The sequence below is a fragment of the Canis lupus genome, chromosome 20 (genome assembly GCF_048164855.1).
Source record: "Canis lupus baileyi chromosome 20, mCanLup2.hap1, whole genome shotgun sequence".
Lineage (NCBI taxonomy): Eukaryota > Metazoa > Chordata > Mammalia > Carnivora > Canidae > Canis > Canis lupus.
This window is the reverse complement of record NC_132857.1, coordinates 13,813,583-13,833,816: the sequence shown is the minus strand read 5'-3', so window position 1 is coordinate 13,833,816 and position 20,234 is coordinate 13,813,583. Positions and strand designations below refer to the sequence as shown.

Here is a 20,234-nt window from a genome sequence, read left to right as displayed (position 1 = left end):
TTGACTCACCATAATAGCATAACTCTCTGTAATTCTTTGCCCTTGTAGATGCAAAGAGAAAATCTAGAAATGAAATTCTCTAATTTGATATAGCTCAGCCTTAACTTTAATGCAACTTGGTTTCCAAGTGATTATTATCACTTGAACATCATTGATAATTTTTCTATAAAACTTTTTAAAAAGAAAACTATCAATGAGATGGCAGGATAGATAGACCCTGAACTCATGTCCTTCCACAGACATGCCAAATCTACAACTACATATGGGACAGTTACCTTTGAAAAATAACTGAAAACTAGCTGACCAGTTCTTCCACAACAAAAGGTAAAGGGGCTTCTCTGAGACAGTTAGGAGAGGCAGAGATGTGGTCTTGTCAAAATCCCCATCCTTAGTGCTGTGACCCAAAATTGGGAGGGATCTCACAAGTCCAGAGCTTCTTTCTGGAGAGTGAGTAATGTGTGCCTCACACCAGGCACTCCAATCCTTGGGATCTGTGCTGAAGAGACAAGCCAAGTCTGGTTTTGAAAACTGATGGGATTAATGTTCAAGGGACCCATAAGGCTGTAGGGAACTGCAATACTCCTTTCAAAAGGCTCACATAAGGGATGCCTGGGTGGCTCAGCGGTTAAGTGTCTGCCTTCAGCTCAGGGTGTGATCCTGGAGTCCCGGGATCGAGTCCCACATTGGGATCCCTGCATGGAGCCTGCTTATCCCTCTGCCTGTGTCTCCGCCTCTCTCTCTTGCTGTGTCTCTCTGAATAAATAAATAAAATCTTAAAAAAAAAATAAAGTAAAAGGCTCACCTGTGAACTCACTTGCCCCAGGACCCAGGATGAAAGCAGCAGTTTGAAAAGTGCCTAGACCATAACGGAAGGAGATTCACTTACTCATCTTAAAGCATCTGCCAGAGGGGCAGAGGATAGTTGGGACTCTGCTGATGGAGGCACTCTCTGGTACCATTTTTGCTGTCTCTGGCTCCCTTGCTAGTACAGGTGGTCACAAGCAGTCATAGCACCCTCCTGCTGCCTTGCTAAGGTCAGAAGATGCACATAGTCAAAGCACTCTACCACTGCCTTGCTAAAGCCAACAGGTGTGCCCTATCTCCCCCAGTGCTCTTTCAGCCTAGCTGAAACCAGAGGGTGTGCCCCAGCATCAACACTCTCCCACTGCCTTGCTAAAGCCAGGGATGCCCCTTGATCACCTGACCCTGACAGAGAACTTGGGCATGGACTCCACAGGACTGTAGCACTCAAAAAGACAGTTCTCAGCAGGCTACAACTCCTAGGGTACTGCACAAACAACAGAGTGAAACACATCCTCCAGGTTTCCTGTGAAAAAGGCCTATGTACTTGGTCTAGAGCTTTAGTCTGAGAGATAGGCTTTAGGTTTGCCATACATCTGGAAGCTATGGAGGAGCTTTCCAGAACCTAGACAGGGAGACATCATCTTTGCATTCTCCTTTGCCCTCCCTACAGCTCATAGGTACCTCCTAGAAGGGAGCTTATACAGTTATCTAAAGTCCAGATTTTTGCAACTCTTGGCCAGGGTATGCCTCCAGATCTCCTAGTTTAGAGCCCAGCAAGGTTTAAAATTGCAGTCCTATGAGACTGTATGTATCCGTATACCTTAGAAGCTGCTGTTTGAGGATCTGGGTTCCAATTAGCCTGAAAGTAGGTGCTGACTGAGATTCCACCCTTCAGAACACTTACATATCTTGGCACACCTTCAACAACTGGGGTTTATCAAGAATATATCAGGCTACTTGGGTAATCACCAAAGTTGAAGAGACAACCAAGGGCTAGGAAAAGTTGAATGATCAAGTTCATTTCCTATTCAAGACCACTCCTTCAAGACTGGGAGAGGTAGATGTTTTACCTAATACATAGAAACACATATAGTCAAGCAAAATGAGGAAGCAGAGGAATATGTTCGAAATGAAAGAAAAAGATAAAACTTCAGGAAAAGACAAATGAAATAGAGATAAGTAACCTACCCAATAGAGTTCAAAGTATGGTCAAAAGATGCTCACTGAACTCAGGGGAAGAATGGGTGAACACAGTGAGAATTTCAAGAGAGACAGAAAAATATTAGAAAGCACCAAACAGAAGTTACGGAACTGAAAAATACAATCACTGAAGTGAAAAATACACTAGAATGATATTTCAACATCAACAGCAGAAGCAAAAGAACAGATCAGCAATCTAGAAGACAGCGTAGTAGAACTCATCCAAAAAGAGCAGCAATATTAAAAAGTGAAGGTAGCTTAAGAGGTGATAGGAAAGCATCAAGCAGAATAACATGTACATTATGGGGTCTCAATGCGAAGAGAGAGAGAAAGAGACAGAAAACTTATTTGAAGAAATAATGGCTGAAACTTCCCTCACTTGGAGAAGGAAACAGATATCCAGGTTCAGGAAGCACAGAGGGTTTTAAATAAGATGGACCCAAAAAAATCTACACCAAGATACATTATACCTAAAATGTCAGAAATTAAAGATAAAGAGAGACTGTTAAAAGCAGCAAGAAAAAACAGTTGTTATATACAAAGGCTCCCCATGAGATTTTTCAGCAGAAACTCTTCAAGCCAGAAGAAAGTGGCATGATATATTCAGTGTTAAAAAGAAAAAAAAAAATTCCAACCAAAAATATTCTACCTGACAGGATTATCATTAATAAATGAAAGAAAGATAAAGAAGTTTTCCAGACAAGCAAAAGCTAGAGTTTATTGCTACTAACTTGACTTTACAAAATGTTAAATGTACTTTTTTAAGCTGAAAAGAAAATGGATTAATTAGTAATAAGAATATTGGGGGAAATAAAAGTCTCAATGGTAAAAGTAAATATATAGTAAAGATAGTGCATTAATTACTCATAAAGTTAGTATGAAGGCTAAAAGACAAAAGTAGTAAAATTAACTACAACTATAATAAGTAGTTAAGAGATAAACAAAACAAAATGTGACATCAAAAACAAAAAATTTACACTTAAAGGAATAAAAATTAAAAAGAAATATATATATAATACAAAGTGTTGATGGGGAAAATATAGTTTTAGAATATGTTAAACTAAGTCGCTACCAACTTAAAATAGACTGTAATATGTGACTGTACCCTCATGATAATCACTATACAAAAACCTGTAATACATACGCAGAAGATAATGAGAAAAAAAATCTAAACATAATACTAATGAAAGTCATCAAACTGCAAGGGAAGAGAGCAAGAGAAAAAAGAATAGAGAGAACTACAGAAACAGCCACAAAACAATTAACAAAATGGAAGTAAGTACATAGCTATTAAAAGTTACTTTAAATGTAAATGGACAAAGTTCTCCAATCAAAAGACAAAGTGGCTGAATGGATTAAAAAAAAACAAAATCTATATGCTGCCTTGCTGCCTACAAGACACTTCAGATGTAAGGACACACAAAACTGAAAGTGAAGGGATAGAAAAAGTTATTCCATGAAACTGGAAATTAAAAGAAAACTGGTGTAGCTTCACTTAGACCAAATAGACTTTAAACAAAGACAATAATAAAAAGCAAAGAAAGGGATTACATAATGATAAAGGGATCGATCCAGCATGAAGATTTAACATTGGGAACCTGGGAAAATAGTAGAGTAGGAGGATCCTAAGCTTACCTTATCCCACAGGAAAACCTAGATAATAGCCACATCAGAGCAACTAACCCAGAAAATCACCTGTACATTGACAAAACAGACTGCACAGTTAATTGTAGAGAGAAGGCCATGTGGAAAAAGGTTGGAGGATCAGAGACCCAGTCAGGAACCAAATTCCTGGCACGACTAACCACAAATGGGAGGAACACCACAAGCACAGAGAAGAGAGAGGAATAGATCCCACATATGACCTGGAGACCTACACTGGGAAGACAAGTCCTTATAATATTTGGGCTTGAAACCCAGTGGGGCTTAAGTTTTTACAATCTGTGGGACTTAACTCTGAGTACTTTAAAAATCAGCAGGCTCAGCTCTGAGATAGCTGGAGGGCAATATGAAACTGAGTTCCTGCCCTTAAGAGACAGCATAACAAACAACCCCACCAGATACAGCATAGAAGTAGCAGTTTGAAAAGCACAGGGAGTTTATGAGAAGAAGATTTATTTTCTAATCTCAGAATGTGCACTGGAGGGGCAGGGATCTTTAGGAGACTTCTCTGGGAACAAAAGAGCTGATGGGCACCATCATCACATAATACAAGGATGTAAAGTATGATATCATTTACATAAAAGGGAGGGTGTGGGAGAGTGTAAAAATTTAGTGCCTTTAGATGGATTCAAATGTTAAGAGTGACCATTAACTTTTTAAAAAAGATTTATTTATTCATGAGACACACACACACACACACACACACACACAGAGGCAGAGACCTAGGCAGAGGGAGAAGAGGGTCCCTGTGGGGAGCCTGATGTGGGACTAGGTCTTAGGACCCCAAGATCATGACCTGAGCCATAGACAGATGCTCAACCACTGAGCCACCCAGGTGCCCCAAGAGTTAATCAACTTATTGCAGACTACTATATGCATAAGATGTTATGATATGAACCTAAAAGTAATCACAAATCAAAAACCTATAATAGATATGCAAAAATAGAAAGGAATCCAAGCATATCACTAAAGAAAGCCATTAAATCACAAGAGAAGAGAACAAGAGAAGAAAGGAACAGAAAAGAACTACAAAAACAACCATAAAATAAGCAACAAAATGGCAATAAGTATGTACCTATCATTAATTATTTTGGATATAAATTGACTAAATGCTCTAATCAAAAGACTTAGGGTGACTGAATGGATAGAAAAGCAAGACCCATCTATATGCTGCCTACAAGGCACTTACTTATTTCATAAGTAAAGACACATACAGATTGGAAGTGAGAGGATGGAGAAATATTTATCATGCAAATGGAAGCAGAAAGAAAGCTGGGGTAGCAATACTCACTCATATTGGACAAAATAGACTATAAAACAAAGACTAACAAGAGACAAAGAAGGACACTATATAATCATAAAGGGAACACATCAACAAGAAGATATAAAAATTGTAAATATTTATGTACCCAACATAAAGCAACTATTTATAGAGATAAAGAAAGAAATCAATAATAATACAATAATAGTAAGAGACTTTAACATCTTACTTATCTCAATGGATAGATCATCGAAACAGAAAATCAACAAAGAAACAGTGGCTTTGATGACATATTGGATCAGATGGACTTAATGAATATGGTCAAAACATTTCATGTTTGAAACATGAAACCATGTTTCATGAACATGAACATTCATGAGTGGATGAAACACTCCAGAATAGAACATTCTCCAGAATAGGTCACATGTTAGTTCACAAAACATTGAAAAAGATTGAAAAGATTGTGTCTTTTCTGATATCAATGATATGAAACTGGAAATCAATCACAAGAAAAAAATCTGGAAAAAACTCACAAATACATGGAGGTTAAACGATGAGTGAGTCAACCAAGAAGTCAAAGAAGAAATAGAAAAACACGTGGAGCCAAATGAAAATGAAAACATAATGGTTCAAAATCTGTAGTATGCAGCAAAAGGTGTTCTAAGAGAGATTATAGTAATAAAGCCAGAAGCAAGAGAAACCTTGGAGAAAGAAGATGTGGTTTATGTATACAATGGAATATTACTCAGCCATTAGAAACGACAAATACCCACCATTTGCTTCAACGTGGATGGAACTGGAGGGTATTATGCTGAGTGAAGTAAGTCAATCGGAGAAGGACAAACATTATATGTTCTCATTCATTTGGGGAATATAAATAATAGTGAAAGGGAATATAAGGGAAGGGAGAAGAAATGTGTGGGAAATATCAGAAAGGGAGACAGAACGTAAAGACTCCTAACTCTGGGAAACGAACTAGGGGTGGTGGAAGGGGAGGAGGGTGGGGGTGGGGGTGAATGGGTGACGGGCACTGAGGGGGGCACTTGACGGGATGAGCACTGGGTGTTATTCTGTATGTTGGTAAATTGAACACCAATAAAAAATAAATTTATTTTAAAAAATTAAAAAAAAAAAGAGAGAAACAATGTAATCTTATACCTAAAGAGCTGGGTAAAGAAGAGCAAACAAACCCCAAAACCAGCAGAAAGAAGGAAATAATAAAGATTAGAGCAGAAATAAATGAAATAGAAACTAAAAAAACAATAGAACAGATCAGTGAAACCAGGAACACTAAATTTAATTTGGATCTGACTCCAAAAGAAAGGCAACAAAAGCAAAATAATTAAGTGGGATTACATCAAACTAAAAAGGTTCCTCACAGCCAAGGAAACCAACAAAATGAACAGGCAGTGTACTGAGTGGGAGAAAATATTTGCAAATCATATATTTGACAAGAGGTTAATATCCAAGATATATGAAGAACTCCTACAACTCAGTAGCAAAAAATCAGATAGTCCAATTAAAACATGAGCAGAGGGACTTTCTTTTCCAAAGAAGACATACAGACACACAAAATTATGCTCAACTTCACTAATTACCAGGGAAATGGAAATCAAAACCATAATGAGCTATAATCTCACATATATTAGAATGGCTAGGATCAAAACGATAAGAAATAACAAGTACTGGTGAGGACGTGGAGTAAAGGGACCCCTTGTATACTGTTGGTGGGAATGTAAATTGGTGCAGCCACTACGGAAAAAAGTATTGTTTTCTCAAAAAAAAAAAAAAAAAAAAAAGAAAAGAAAAAAAAAGAACTACCATATGATCCAGCAATTCCACTTCGATATTTATTTGAAAAAAATAATTCGAAGTTATGTGCAACCCTATGTTCACCACAGTATTATTTTCAATAGCCAAGATACATAACCTAAATGTCCCTGGGTAGATGAATGGGTAAAGAAACTGTAATATATACAATGCAATACTACTCATCCATAAAGAAGAATGAAATTGTTCCAACTGCAACAAAGTGAGTGGAACTTGAGGGTATTATGCTGAGGGAAATAAGTTAGATAGAGAAAGGCAAATAATATATGATTTTAGTTATATGTGGAATGTAAAAAAAACAAAACAAATGAATAAAGAAAGTAAACCCCGTAGATATAGAGAACAGATGAGTGGTTGTGAGAGGAGAAAGGGGTTGGGGTTGGGGAAATGGGTAGATGGGTTCAAGAGGTACACATTTCCAGATGTAAAATAAATGGGACATCATGAGGATGTAATATACAGTATGATTATTATAGTTAATAATATTGTACTGCATATGTAAAAGTTGCCAAGAGAGAACTCTTAAAAGTTCTCATCACAAGGATAGAAAAAAAGAATCTTTTTTTTTTGTATGGTGAATCATGGTAACTAGCCTGATTGTGATGATCACTTCACATGAATACAAATCTCAAATGATTCTGTTGTACATCTGAAAATATTATGTGTGAAATTTACTTCAGTTAAAAAAATGAAAGAAGAGAGAAATCAATAAAAGTTTATATAGCTAAACAAGACATGTTAAGAATATTGTCTGCTCTTTTTTTTAATTTTAATTTTAATTTTTTTTTATTGTCTGCTCTTTTATTGACTTTTAGAAATTTACTTACTCCAGTTTAGAAAAATTCAGTGTTGCCCTTCAGGAGTCATAGCATTTTTGGCCAAATAACATGTTTCTGTTACTATAGGTGATGTATTATTCCTTTGTGGAAATTTGATTTAAGAAACTAAAACTAAAACTTCATCCGGCCAGAGGCACCTGGGTGGCTCAGTTAAGTGTCTGCCTTTGGCTCAGGTCATGATCCCCGGATCCTGGGATTGAGGCCCACTTTGGGGTCCCCACTCAGCAGGGAGTTTGCTTCTCTCTCTTCCTCTTCCCCAGTTTGTGTGAGAGCTCTCTCTCTCTCGCTCACTCTCTCAAATAAATACATAAAATCTTTACAAAAAAATAAAACTTCATCAGGCCAAAAGGGGTTCTGTGTCATAATTGCATCAGCAATTGAACATAAGGATACCCCAGAACTGCCATGTATAGTGTTGTGAAGTTTTTGTTTTGTATTTGCACTTAAGCTTTTCTTTATATACTAAGTGTGTTTAATAAAATAGATACCTCATTAAGAAGTTTCATTCAGGGAGCCTGGGTGGCTCAGTTGGTTAAGCGTCTGCCCTCGGCTCAAGTCATGATCCCTGGGTCCTGGAATTGAGCCCTACTCAATTGTGGGCTCCCTGCTTAGTGGGGAGTCTGCTTCTCCCTCTCCCGCTGCTCATGTTCTCTTTCTTCCTCTCACTCTCAAATAAATAAATAAAATCTTTTTTTTAAAAAAAGAAATTTCATTCCAGAGAACACTTGAATACTAGAATAAAAAACATGTGCTTTCTGTCCATGCATGTTAATTTTATTTTGTTCCATAAGTTTTCTTGTTGGAATTTGATATTTCTAAACTATATAACAAAACAACTAAAATTTCCTACACAATTAAGATTATCTGACACTTTGAATTTTTACTAAAGTTGATGTTTTTACTGAAATTTGCAAGTTGCCAGAAGAACACCTTTGACCACTTTGAGATATTAGAACATGATCTATTTGTAAAGAAAGGGAAAAAAAAAAAAACCCTCAACATGATACATTTTAAAATTGTTCCAGTTCTTTTTCTATGCAAAAGTAGCTCAGAGTTAGACATGATTTGAGAATATGAACAATAATGCCATTGAATATATGGAGTTTTAAACTTTTGTGCAGATAAATTTCTTTTGCTTTTATGATGGGATAGTTTTCTAAATGGCTGTTTAAACCTATAGCATTTAGTGCTTACAGTAATTTATTCTTGGCGCTAAATTTTGCTTTCTTTCCTTCAGTCAGAATAACTTTGGTTAATTTCCTTTATATAATGAGAAAGGAATAATTGAGAAGGCATGAGTGTATCTAGCACTAGGACATTCAAGAAGTATTATGCTGCAGAGAGGGAATAAAGAGTTCCATTGTTACTGAATTGAGTTCAATTCTTTAAAATCCTTTTCTCTTCAGACGTTTCAAAAGAATCATTTGAAATAAAGACTATAACTTTGAAAATGAAAGCTTACCAGTGCAGTTAGGGGAAGCTGGGATAGAAAAATAAATTTTAGAAAGACTTCAAAATTTCTTAGAGTATTTTTGTTCTTCTATACATCCTCCAAAGTGATTCTTCTTAAACATAAACCTTGTCAGTAAATTCTGTGCTTAAAACCCTACAATAGTTCCACGTAGTTTCATCATAAACTTTGATGTTGGGCAGCCTGGGTGGCTCAGCGGTTTAGCGCCGCCTTTAGCCCAGGGCGTGATTCTGGAGACCCGGGATGGAGTCCCACATCGGGCTCCCGGTGCATGGAGCCTGCTTCTCCCTCTGCCTGTGTTTCTGCCTCTCTCTCTCTCTCTGTGTGTCTCTCATGAATAAATACATAAAATATTAAAAAAAAATAAACTTTGATGTTAACTCCTGAGATCTGCACCCACTTCTACTAGCATGACTTCTCTGACTATATCACCTCCCCCCTCTACCCTGCCACGATTTTCCACCATGTACAGCATGCTGTTTATACCTGCTCTCACATCTCTCTTCAGCTTTCAACATACCCTCTGCTTTCGTTCATGCTATTTTTTCCACTTACAATACACTGGTTTCCTTTCCTCTTCTGTTCCTACACATCTTTAACTGTAACTTCTGTCAAGTTTTTGAGATGCTCCCCACTCTTCCAGTTCCCCGCCATTAGAACCAGAGTGAAGTAAGTCAGTCAGAGAAGGACAAACATTATATGTTCTCATTCATTTGGGGAATATAAATAATAGTGAAAGGGAAAATAAGGGAAGGGAGAAGAAATGTGTGGGAAATATCAGAAAGGGAGACAGAACATAAAGACTGCTAACTCTGGGAAACGAACTAGGGGTGGTAGAAGGGGAGGAGGGCAGGGGGTGGGAGTGAATGGGTGACGGGCACTGGGTGTTATTCTGTATGTTAGTAAATTGAACACCAATAAAAAAATAAATTAAAAAAAAAAAAAAAAAAAAAAAAAAAAGAACCAGAGCCTCCTGCTCTGTGTTCCCAAACTTCTATTAAAGCACTTTTCACAATTTTCTCTTATATTGTTATAGTTCTCTTTTCTGCTAGATTGTGAATCACCTGAGGGCAAGGGAAATGACTTGCTTTTGTGGTTTTAACATGTAGCACCGAAAAGGCAGATGGTGGTTTCACAAGAAATGTTTCTTTCATTGATTAACACTTAATAAACATTTAATATATACCTCGGTAAAAACAATATTCTAATAGATTTGGGGGAATACATAGAAGTCAGCATCTAGCATGGAATGTGAACAGTAAATGCTGACCAACTGATGTCATTATTTTCAGCTTTGGAAAAACTTGAAGTTGAAGTAGGCAAAATAAACACTCCAAATAAGCTATTCAAGATAGTTATATTCAGCCTATGTATTTTCTCCTGTGAAGGTCAAGTCCCAGGAGCATTTTCTGACTATTACAAAGTTACATTTATCTCCATGTTTCTGTTACTTTTCTGTGTAATCTAATCTGGTTCTAAATCTATGTTTCCTTGAACTATTCATTAATTTGTAGATGTACATTTTATTTTTCATTCTGATTGTAAAAATTATATGTACTTTTAGGACAGAGATTACATCTTCAATTTCTTTAAATTTTCTCTAGGACCTACTGAGAAGCTGTACACATAATATGCCCTCAAAAATTATTTGTGGAGGGATGCCTGGGTGGCTCAGCAGTTGAGCATCTGCCTTTGGCTCAGGGCATAATCCCGGTGTCCTGGGATCGAGTCCCACATTGCACTCCCTGCATGGAGCCTGCTTCTCCCTCTGCCTGTGTCTCTGCCGTTCTCTCTCTCTCTCTGTGTCTCTCATGATAAATAAAAAAAATCTTCTAAAAAAATTATTTGTGGGATGAATAAAAGCAAATTCACATTGTTAAACATTATAAATACTACATAAATAAATGTTCCGTGTGTATTAAGTCACAAAAAGCAATTCCTCAAATTACTTTTTGTCCAAATTTTGATATGAATGAATACCATACAAAAAGATTTAAGTACAATTAATAGAATTCCTTAAAATGTAATAAGGTGTTGATTGCCTTAAGGATATTAATAAAAAAAGGTTATTTAAGTTTAATTTTATCAAGACCTGGGGAGCAAGAAACACATTGTTTTCTTTACTTATATCATGGTATTTGCTCTTTTGTCTCTTTTCTGATGGCTGTAATACAGAGTTACTACATGGGACAACTTACTCTCAAGTTTAAACTTAGGATTCAAGGCTTACTGATCGAAGTGAATGCTTTCTTTGACAGTTCTCCATCACCACCACGGTAAGCAGATCAGCCTCTTGATGGGCTCTGGATATATGAAGGTGAAAAATTTTCTATTTTGTTGATGGCAAATAGCATTCAACACTTGAAATAGACTAATTATCTATATTTATTACTTGGCCTAATGTTTTCACAAGTTTTGCTACTTATGAGTATTTCATAATTTTCTTAAGTACCTATGAGATATAGACTTCAAAAATCTGAATTCCAAGTCACACAATTTTTTGACCCCAGCTTTTAAAAATTATATATATATTTTATTTTATTTTATTTATTTATTTATTTATTTATTTATTTATTTATTTAAGTTCAATTTGCCAACACCCAGTGCTCATCCCGTCAGGTGCCCTCCTCAGTGCTCATCCCCCAGTCACCCCATCTCCCCGGCCACCTCCCCTTCCCCCAGCTTAACTATGACACTGAATTTTCAGATACTCAGGTTAAATAGCATGAGGTATTTGAAAACTCTGAGATGAGTAATAGATCTTATAAGAGAGCTTTGCCATATATAATAATATGTGTTCTATGTTTCCCTCAGCTTTGGTACCACCCTGGTGGTGATGTGACTGGTGGTCATAAAACACTGCTTTATTATTTTTAAGAAGATTAGTAGCTCCATTTTGCTTGTAAGGTTAAGCTCCAAATTGTTAGACTGCTATTCAAAATCTTTAATTAGTTGCTCTCAAACCATATTCAATCGCTGTCTTCCAGAAACTTCTACCTCAACCAAGCAGGTCTGTCATTTTAACTTAAATGATTTGAATATTTGAACACATAGAATTTTCTTTTCTTTCTGCCTACCCTAATTCTCCCTTTTCAACCCAACTAAAATGTTACATACTCTGTGAAGCCTTCTAGGATAATCCAGGTCATGGTGATCACTCAGTCTCTTGATCTCCCATAATATATATTAACTATGCCACTCATTTAGAAATTTATTATGTCCTGCTTTGTGACCTTTTTGCATTGCTATATTGAATTTTCTCTTATAGTTTACACTGCTATTTAAACTCTTAGGTACTATCATATTTCCCTTATTATATTTAAAACTCCTTAAAGGCAGGAATATATATTTTCTGTCCTTTAAGTGGATTTATTATAAAGCTAATAAAGCTTATGCTTTGGGGCCCCTTGCATGGTCTAATTTTATATTTCTTTTTTTTCAGGCAAGGTCCTCCCAAATTATGTAAGCTTCTACTCCACAAACCCTCTGGATCCAACCCTGAATGGGGATGATAGGTAACAGTTCATATTCATTGTGTGCTTATGGTGAGGCACTGTTTTGCTATAGTATTTATGTTTAGCTACAGATAAAAAGAACACCCAACCTCCATCCCACCCAAACTGCAATATAATTAATTACATCAATTTTCCAGCTTATAATAATAACAAATAAAGAAACCTAGCAGAAGCAGGCACACACAAAACAAAATGTAGGATCTTTATGAAGAGCTTCCTTTGGCCCCTCTAAGTCCTGATAGAGACATGGTCTCAGCAGGGCTCAGTCATAAAGCTGAATAATTTGTTATGTCATAGTTTTTTATGGTTAGGATTAATGTTATCATTCAAAAAAAATCGTATGCTAGCAATAATGCATCCTTAACCAGAAATATTTGGAGATATCGGAATTCTCCTGATTCTCAAGTCATTGTCAGCATGAGAGGGTCATAGACTTATGTGGGTGGGGTGGGGGAATGGGGACACCTCACGGGATGCTCCAAACAGAATCTTTGTCCCCAGTTTGACAGCATTTTGGCAAGTACTTGACAAATATTTTTCCATTTAATCCTCATAGCAATCCTGTGTAATAGGTATGTTTACTATCATCATTTTACAAATGAGGAAGCAGAGGCTCAGAGAAGTTCATTATCCTGCCTAAGATCACATAATACCTAAGTAATGGAGTTGGTACTTAAAGTCAGGTCTGATTTTAGAACTTGAATTTTAAAAATTTCTTACTAAAGTGATCACAGTAGATAGATTTGTTTGTATTATCTTTTTAAAAAATTCTTTTTGAAATCCTCTATTTACTTATATCCTTCAGGTCTAATCATTGATACTAGTTTTGAAAAATATGCTGAGGGGGTCAGGGAAAGATTCCAGTGACAAAAGTTTGGAAAGCACTGCAAACTCTATTTGTCCCTTGGAGAGTCATTATGGATATTAGCATATTAGTAACTCCAAAATCCTTCAAAAGAGAAATCTGTTGTATATTATAACCCAAAACATTGCAAACATATTTTTCCACTGTACTTTTTTTTACATAGCAGCAATATCAATATCAATAACAATGGCAATTACCACTTACTGAGTATTTACTATCTTCCAGACACTATTCTAAACATTTTATGCATTAGTTCTATGATCCAGATACCATTTTTATCTTTGTTTCATAGATTAGGGAACTGAAGCATATGGCAGTTAAAAAATTTGCTCACAATTACATAAGCAGAGTAGGCATAATGTGAACTCACCTACTGTTCTAAGCTGTCTCCCACATTTAATATTTGCTATCTATAAAAATTCTGTGGAATTAATGTTTCAGTGAAATCACTCTGGGAAACAATTGGAACAGAATATACATAATTTACATATGTATGTAAATTTGGAGTTACATATTTTGTATGGACACCAGGTAAATTGCTTTAATATTTAATATTCACAAGGTCATGAGAATGTTACATTGAATTTTCTAAAAATAGTTTGCAGTAATATTGAATATAAAACTTTCATTTTTTTAGGTTCTGGATTTTCCTTCTTCAGAATGTGACTATTTACAAATGTTTACTTTCTTGATGCTTTCTGGATTAAATTTCTCAATTGATGATTGTTTTTTATCTGCAATTGTTGAATCGTTTTTGTTTGTTTTCTGCAAAAAGCTTTATGGTTTCTATTTGATCCCCAGTTTGGGAGAGGGCCTCAGAGTGGTTAAAAAGCTACCTAGTAGCTGCAGGGAGAGGCTCAAGCAGAAGTCCCGACAGGAGGGGGATACCAGAGAGGTCCCTCAAGGGCCACTGGGTTCCGGAGGCTCCACACCTACTTGAGGGTGAACTTTTCTAGGAGATACTGGCCCAGCCCAGCCTGGAGACCAGCCAGCCTGGGAGGTCATTTAAGTTGTTGCCATTTTCTTTTTTATTTTCTTTTTTATTTTTTTATTTTTATTTATGATAGTCACACACACACACATACAGAGAGAGAGAGAGAGAGAGAGAGAGAGAGGCAGAGACATAGGCAGAGGGAGAAGTAGGCTCCATGCACTGGTAGCCCGACGTGGGATTCGATCCCGGGTCTCCAGGATCGCGCCCTGGGCCAAAGGCAGCCGCCAAACCGCTGCGCCACCCAGGGATCCCTGTTGCCATTTTCTTGATGAGCTTCCCTTCTTCATCAAGGAGGTGGTTCTTCAGGAACTCATAGAAATGCAGTTCTGGAATGATGGACACGCAGGTACAAAACAGCCTGGTTCAGGGTCTTCCCTAGACCACGGCAGCTTCCGTGGCATTCAGGGTTTTACTTCATTCATCTTGGAACAGCTTCTGCATATCTTAGAAGAGGGCATGGCTGCTGAGCTGATTTGCATCAAGAGGCATTGGTGCCCTTAACCTTCTGAGCCAAATCCAGCTAAGTATCTGAGAAGCTGCCCATGCCCTCCAGAGCCACATTGTCATGCTCAAAATAGAAGCCTAGAGAGAAATAGGTGTAGGAGGCTTGAGGACTGTGTTGATCAGACATTTGACTAGCCTCCACCCTGGTGGAATAATTCTTACTAACGTGGGAGCTCATGGTTGATTGGCAATAAAGAGCTAAACTCAAAATATGCTGTTGGCTTATTGCCAGAGGCAGAGGTTGACTGAGAAGATAATTCCAAAAGTTGCTACTGGAAAAGAAGTTGGAGGGTGATCTGAGGCTGGTCATCCCTGGGTCTGTTTGGCAAATGCTGTTGAAGCAAGAGACAGGTCCATGGGACTGCTAGGTACAGTGCCTTGAAATGTTACTTTGTTTTGTTTTTATAAAGCAAGAGGGAATAGTACCTTGAGATGGAACTCTGCTGGTAAAAATCTCTTAATGCATACTAAAGCTGCTTGCTGCTTTAGGGTGGCTTTCCAAATAGTTTTAAAAAATCATTAAACTCTCAAACATTCTCTTTGGTTTGCAAAATATGGATAAGTCTTACCCATATTTATTATTGTAGACATCATACAATGTTAGAAGCATTAAAGTGACTATGCAATTCCTCTGAAATGCAAAATCACACAGGTGACAGAAATTATGGTATTTCCTAAGGCTGACCCATTTCCTGATTTAAATTCATAGGACTGGTTATTTCATGAAACTAGCCTCAAAGATCTGAATCCTATAAAGAGATCCTAGGTAGTCGTGATACCCAGTGTCTTTTAGAATATTATTAGAATATTAATTCAACTTCACTAAATAAGTTCTATACCTCCCCCATATTTTATAAAATTTAAGTCAATAAGCAAAGTTTAGAAGACAATTTCCTGGTGAGATGAATTCTGAGCTCTAAAGCCTTTGTTTTAAACTTTAAAATTGTAAAATTTAAAGCAATCAATTCAGCTGTGTCTAGGGTATCCCTTGTTTCTATGCAAAGTCCGTACAGGGGTATATAGATTCTTCATGCCTTAATTGTGCAGGACAAACAATATTGTTATCTGTAAACATGTTCAGTCAAGAAGTATGGGTTAGAGATACATTACATGGCTATAGCCTTAAAGAAAAAAAATTCTTTATTTAGTTATTTTGGATAGTTAAATACAATTTTACCATGCTGACAAAGCACTTAACCACATTTAGTCTATTTGAATCGCTTCACATTCTTCCTGTTGAAAATGCTATACTGGACTTTTCCATATGACAGCCAGTCATCTAAGGATGTTCTTCACCTCCTCAAATTAATCTCATCCACAGATTTCTTTAACTTTCTATACAGTTTTTCTTTAAAATGCTTATTTATGCTGTGCTTTTCTTCCAAGGCTTGTTTTGTGATTTTTTAGATGCAACAAATTAGCAAATTCTGTTTGATGTAGCTGAGTCATGAACCTATAATTTTTCTGAAAAGATCACATGTTTTGTGTATTTTTCTCCTTTGATGATAAAAGTAAGTGATATACATTGTAAAATACTTTTTTTTTTTTTATAATTTACAAGACTCAGAGTGCCATTACAGTACATGCCTGGGTCTCTGCATATTTGAGCATGTTACAGTACATACCTACCTGGTCCTTTGCATATTTGAGCATGCGATCTCTAGAATCACAGTGCAACATTAAAAAAAATTATCATATTGTAAAAAAAAACAAGCAAAAGCAATCAGTATTAGATTCTTTTAGCCTCTAGTCTCAGTCAGAAAATTTGCTTCCCACTGCATTCCTCTTCCTTAGAGGAAAAAGGCTAAGCAGCAGAGGGAACCACCATGCTATTCTTGGATTTGGCACTACTACCATTGATAAAATGCTTCATCAGTTTTGAAATGTACCCTAAACTTTTGTGCATCTATCAAGAAATTCTGATCCTCATTTCTTTCATTGAAGCAAACTGTAAGGTGATAAAATGAGCCAACCCAATGAAACATTTTTTTTCAATGAGGCATTTTAAAACATCACATTGTTTTTTTTTTTTCATCACATTGTTTTAGATGATAAGAACAACCATAATGACTAACGCTAATGCAATGCTTAATTTCAGCTCGAATGGCATTCTAAGCACTGTTCACATTTCAAATCCTGTCACCACACCATAATCCATTTTACTGGTGAGGAAACATATGTCTTTTGGATAACCTGACCAAGTTCTCACAGCTCCTATATGGAAGAGTCTAAATTTGAATCCAGGCAGTCTGGTTTCAGAGTCCATGCTCTTTAATTCCTGTGCTATCCTCCCTCTGTTAATAACTTAATAATAATTATATTAACTTGAATTGCTGGTATAATTTCTTAAAAGTGAAAAAAAAGTAAATCAGTTCTTCATTTTTATTACTTGTGTGAGCATTCACATCTCAAAGAGAAAAATTTCAATGAGTAAAACCCAAATGTTTTGCAGTTTTAATCCTATAAATGGATAAAAAATTAAAAATATGAAACAAAAAAATAGTGCCCAAAGTGAGAAATCTTGAATATTCATAAGACTTGAAATATTTTGACTTATAAACTTACACTCTACCTCTATATATTTTGTAATTAAATTAAATTGAAAGGCTTCTATATTCATCAGAATTCTTTTATTTGTAAGTGGAAGAAGTAAAACTCTAGGAGCAGAAAGAGAATTGTTGGCTCAGGAATTTAAGAAGATGAAGACTAGCTGGCCTTCTTCAATCCAAAGATTAGAGTGATGGCAACACATATTTTTCTCTTTCTCTTTTCTCTTCTCACACCCCCATGTCTGACTCTCCCCTATTCATCTCTACATCTCTTCCATATTTCTGTATATCTGCCTTAATTCTTTCCTCCTATGGAGACGGGCTTCTTTTATGAGGTGGTGGTGAGGGAGATGACTCAGGGAGTTGAAAATGTGCAGTAATCCTAATTTAGCCACTATAAAGGAAACAGATTTCTTCTTCCCACTTCAGTATGTAAAGACGCTATGATCCTGTAATTGGCAGCCCTGCCTAAGTCACACAGAGAAGGGTAAGGAGCACTTTTTCAAAGGCTACAAGGCTTTTGAACAAAAGGGAGAAGGAAAATGTGATAGAGACAAGTGACTGGTGTCCATTGTATCTCCACATCTCCAGTACAGTCATTATATAATTCTTAGATGTAAATCTTGGTGGGTTATTTAAGTTCTTTATGTTTTTTTTTTTAATTCTTTTCCATCTGCAACCCTGGCTTTTGGCAGATTTTCTGGGATATTGAATGGAAAAACAAATGTGCATAAGCCATTTTGCTGTACTCCAAGAACTACTAAAATATGTTGTTAGGAGATAAGATTGGAATTATTAATATTTTAATTTCTTCTGTTAAAAGCATTTGTCTTGCGTAGCCCTGAGATTAATAAGAAAATCAAGAGTTTATCATTTTGGGTTTTTCAAGTCCTTCTGTGTTAAGACACTCTGAGTATCTAACAGGTATGTTTAATTAACTCACTACATTTGTTGCCAATTTAAAGATTTCTTATTTAGATTATATAGAGAAGTAGGCATTTTACTGTAAGTAGTTTTTTAAAAAGTATTTTAATTAATTAACATATAGTATTATATTAGTTTTAAATGTACAATATAGTGATTCAATAGTTCCATACAACACCCAGTGCTCAATACAGCAAGTGCACTTCTTAATCCCCGTCACCTACTTAACCCATCCCTCCACCCACTTCCTCTCTGGTGACCACTTTGTTTTGTATAACTAAAAGTCTGTTTCTTAGTTTGCTTCTTTCTCTCTCTCTTTTCCCTTTTGCTCATTTGTTTTGTTTCTTAAATTCCACATATAAATTTCTTAAAATTCCTGGGTGGCTCAGTTGGTTGAGCGTCCAGCTCTTGATGTCAGTTCAGGTCATGATCTCAGGGTCATGAGATCGAGTCCTGCATCAGGCCCACACACTCAGCGCAGAGTCTGCTTGAGGTTCTGTCTTTCCCTGACATTCTCTTCCCCCTGCTTACACTCTCTCACCATCTTTGTTTCTCAAATAAATAAATACATAAGTAAAAAACCTTTAAATACATAAGTAAAAAACCTTTAAATTCCATATATCAATAAAATCATAGGGTATTTGTCTTTCTTTGACTTATTTGTCTTTCTTCGACTTTAGCATTTATTGTTTAGCTCCAACGATGTTGTTGCACATTTGCAAGAGCTCATTCTTTTTTAGGGATGAGTAATATTCTCTCTCTATATGTAGATAGATAGATAGATAGATATCTATATAATCACTTCTTCTTTGTTCATCAATCAGTGGACATGTGGGCTGCTCTATAATTTGGCTATTGTAAATAATGCTGCTGTAAACATAGGGGTGTATGTATCCCTTTGAATTAGCGTTTTTGTATTCGTTGGGTAAATATCCAGTAGTGCAATTGCTGGGTCATGTAGGGTAGTTCTATTTTTAACTATTGGAGGAATCTCTACTGTTTTCCACAGTGGCTGCACAGGTTTGCATTCCCACCAGCAGTGCAAGAGGATTCCTTTTTCTCTATATCCTTGCAAACACTTGTTTTTTATGTTGTTGATTTTTACTATAAGTGCTTTTTGCCTGCATAACAGACCTTGTCTTTCTAAGCATCCTGGAAGGAAGTAACTTATCTTGGATATGTTAAAATTCATTCTTATTTTAATTTTTAAAAATATGTATTTATTTGCTGGGGGGCAATGCAGGGGGAAGGGAAGAGGGAGAAGGAAAAGGAGAGAACCTCAAGCCAACTCCTCTCTGAGCGTGGAGCCCAATGCAGGGCTCAGTCTCATGACCCTGAGATCAAGACTTGAACCAAGACCAAAAGTTGGACATTCAACGAACTGAGCCACTCAGGCACCTCTTTATTTAATCTTAGTATAGCATTCTTCCATGTAGTTTCTAATTTTTGAAATTAATGCCTGTAATAAAAAAATGAAATCATTTTAAATATGTGTTGATTACTGATTCATTTATTTAAAGCACTTTTTTTTTGGTGTGCTTAGTATGTTCCAGGCACTCTTTTAGGCAGTAGACACATAGTAATGAAAAAAAAATTAGGCAAAAAATCCTTTTTTCATGGAACTTTTATCCAGTGAATTATAGTACATAGATTATAATATGAATGGTTATGTTATTGACATTATCTTATAGATACAATGTGATTAACTTATAAATAACATTTATTAAGGATTTATCATATGCTAGGGAATGCTAATCTCATTACATATATTATGTTATTCTGTTTTCACCTGGGAAGGAAGCATTGTTATTTTGCC

At 36.2% G+C, this 20,234-nt stretch overlaps 1 protein-coding gene across 4 annotated transcripts in view; it reads left to right on the top strand.

The window, feature by feature from the left end:
- The window catches only part of C20H4orf33 (chromosome 20 C4orf33 homolog), a 312,784-nt gene that overhangs the window by 62,677 nt on the left and 229,873 nt on the right, over positions 1–20,234 (top strand). For 3 of the 4 annotated variants that reach the window (XR_012012787.1, XR_012012789.1, XR_012012788.1), the window contains exons 8-9: positions 11,243–11,343; positions 12,510–12,582. The gene's annotated coding sequence lies outside the window, so the exon portion shown is untranslated. Of the gene's footprint in view, positions 1–11,242; positions 11,344–12,509; positions 12,583–14,084; positions 14,176–20,234 lie in introns of those variants that run through there. The other variant, XR_012012786.1, reaches the window with a different exon arrangement.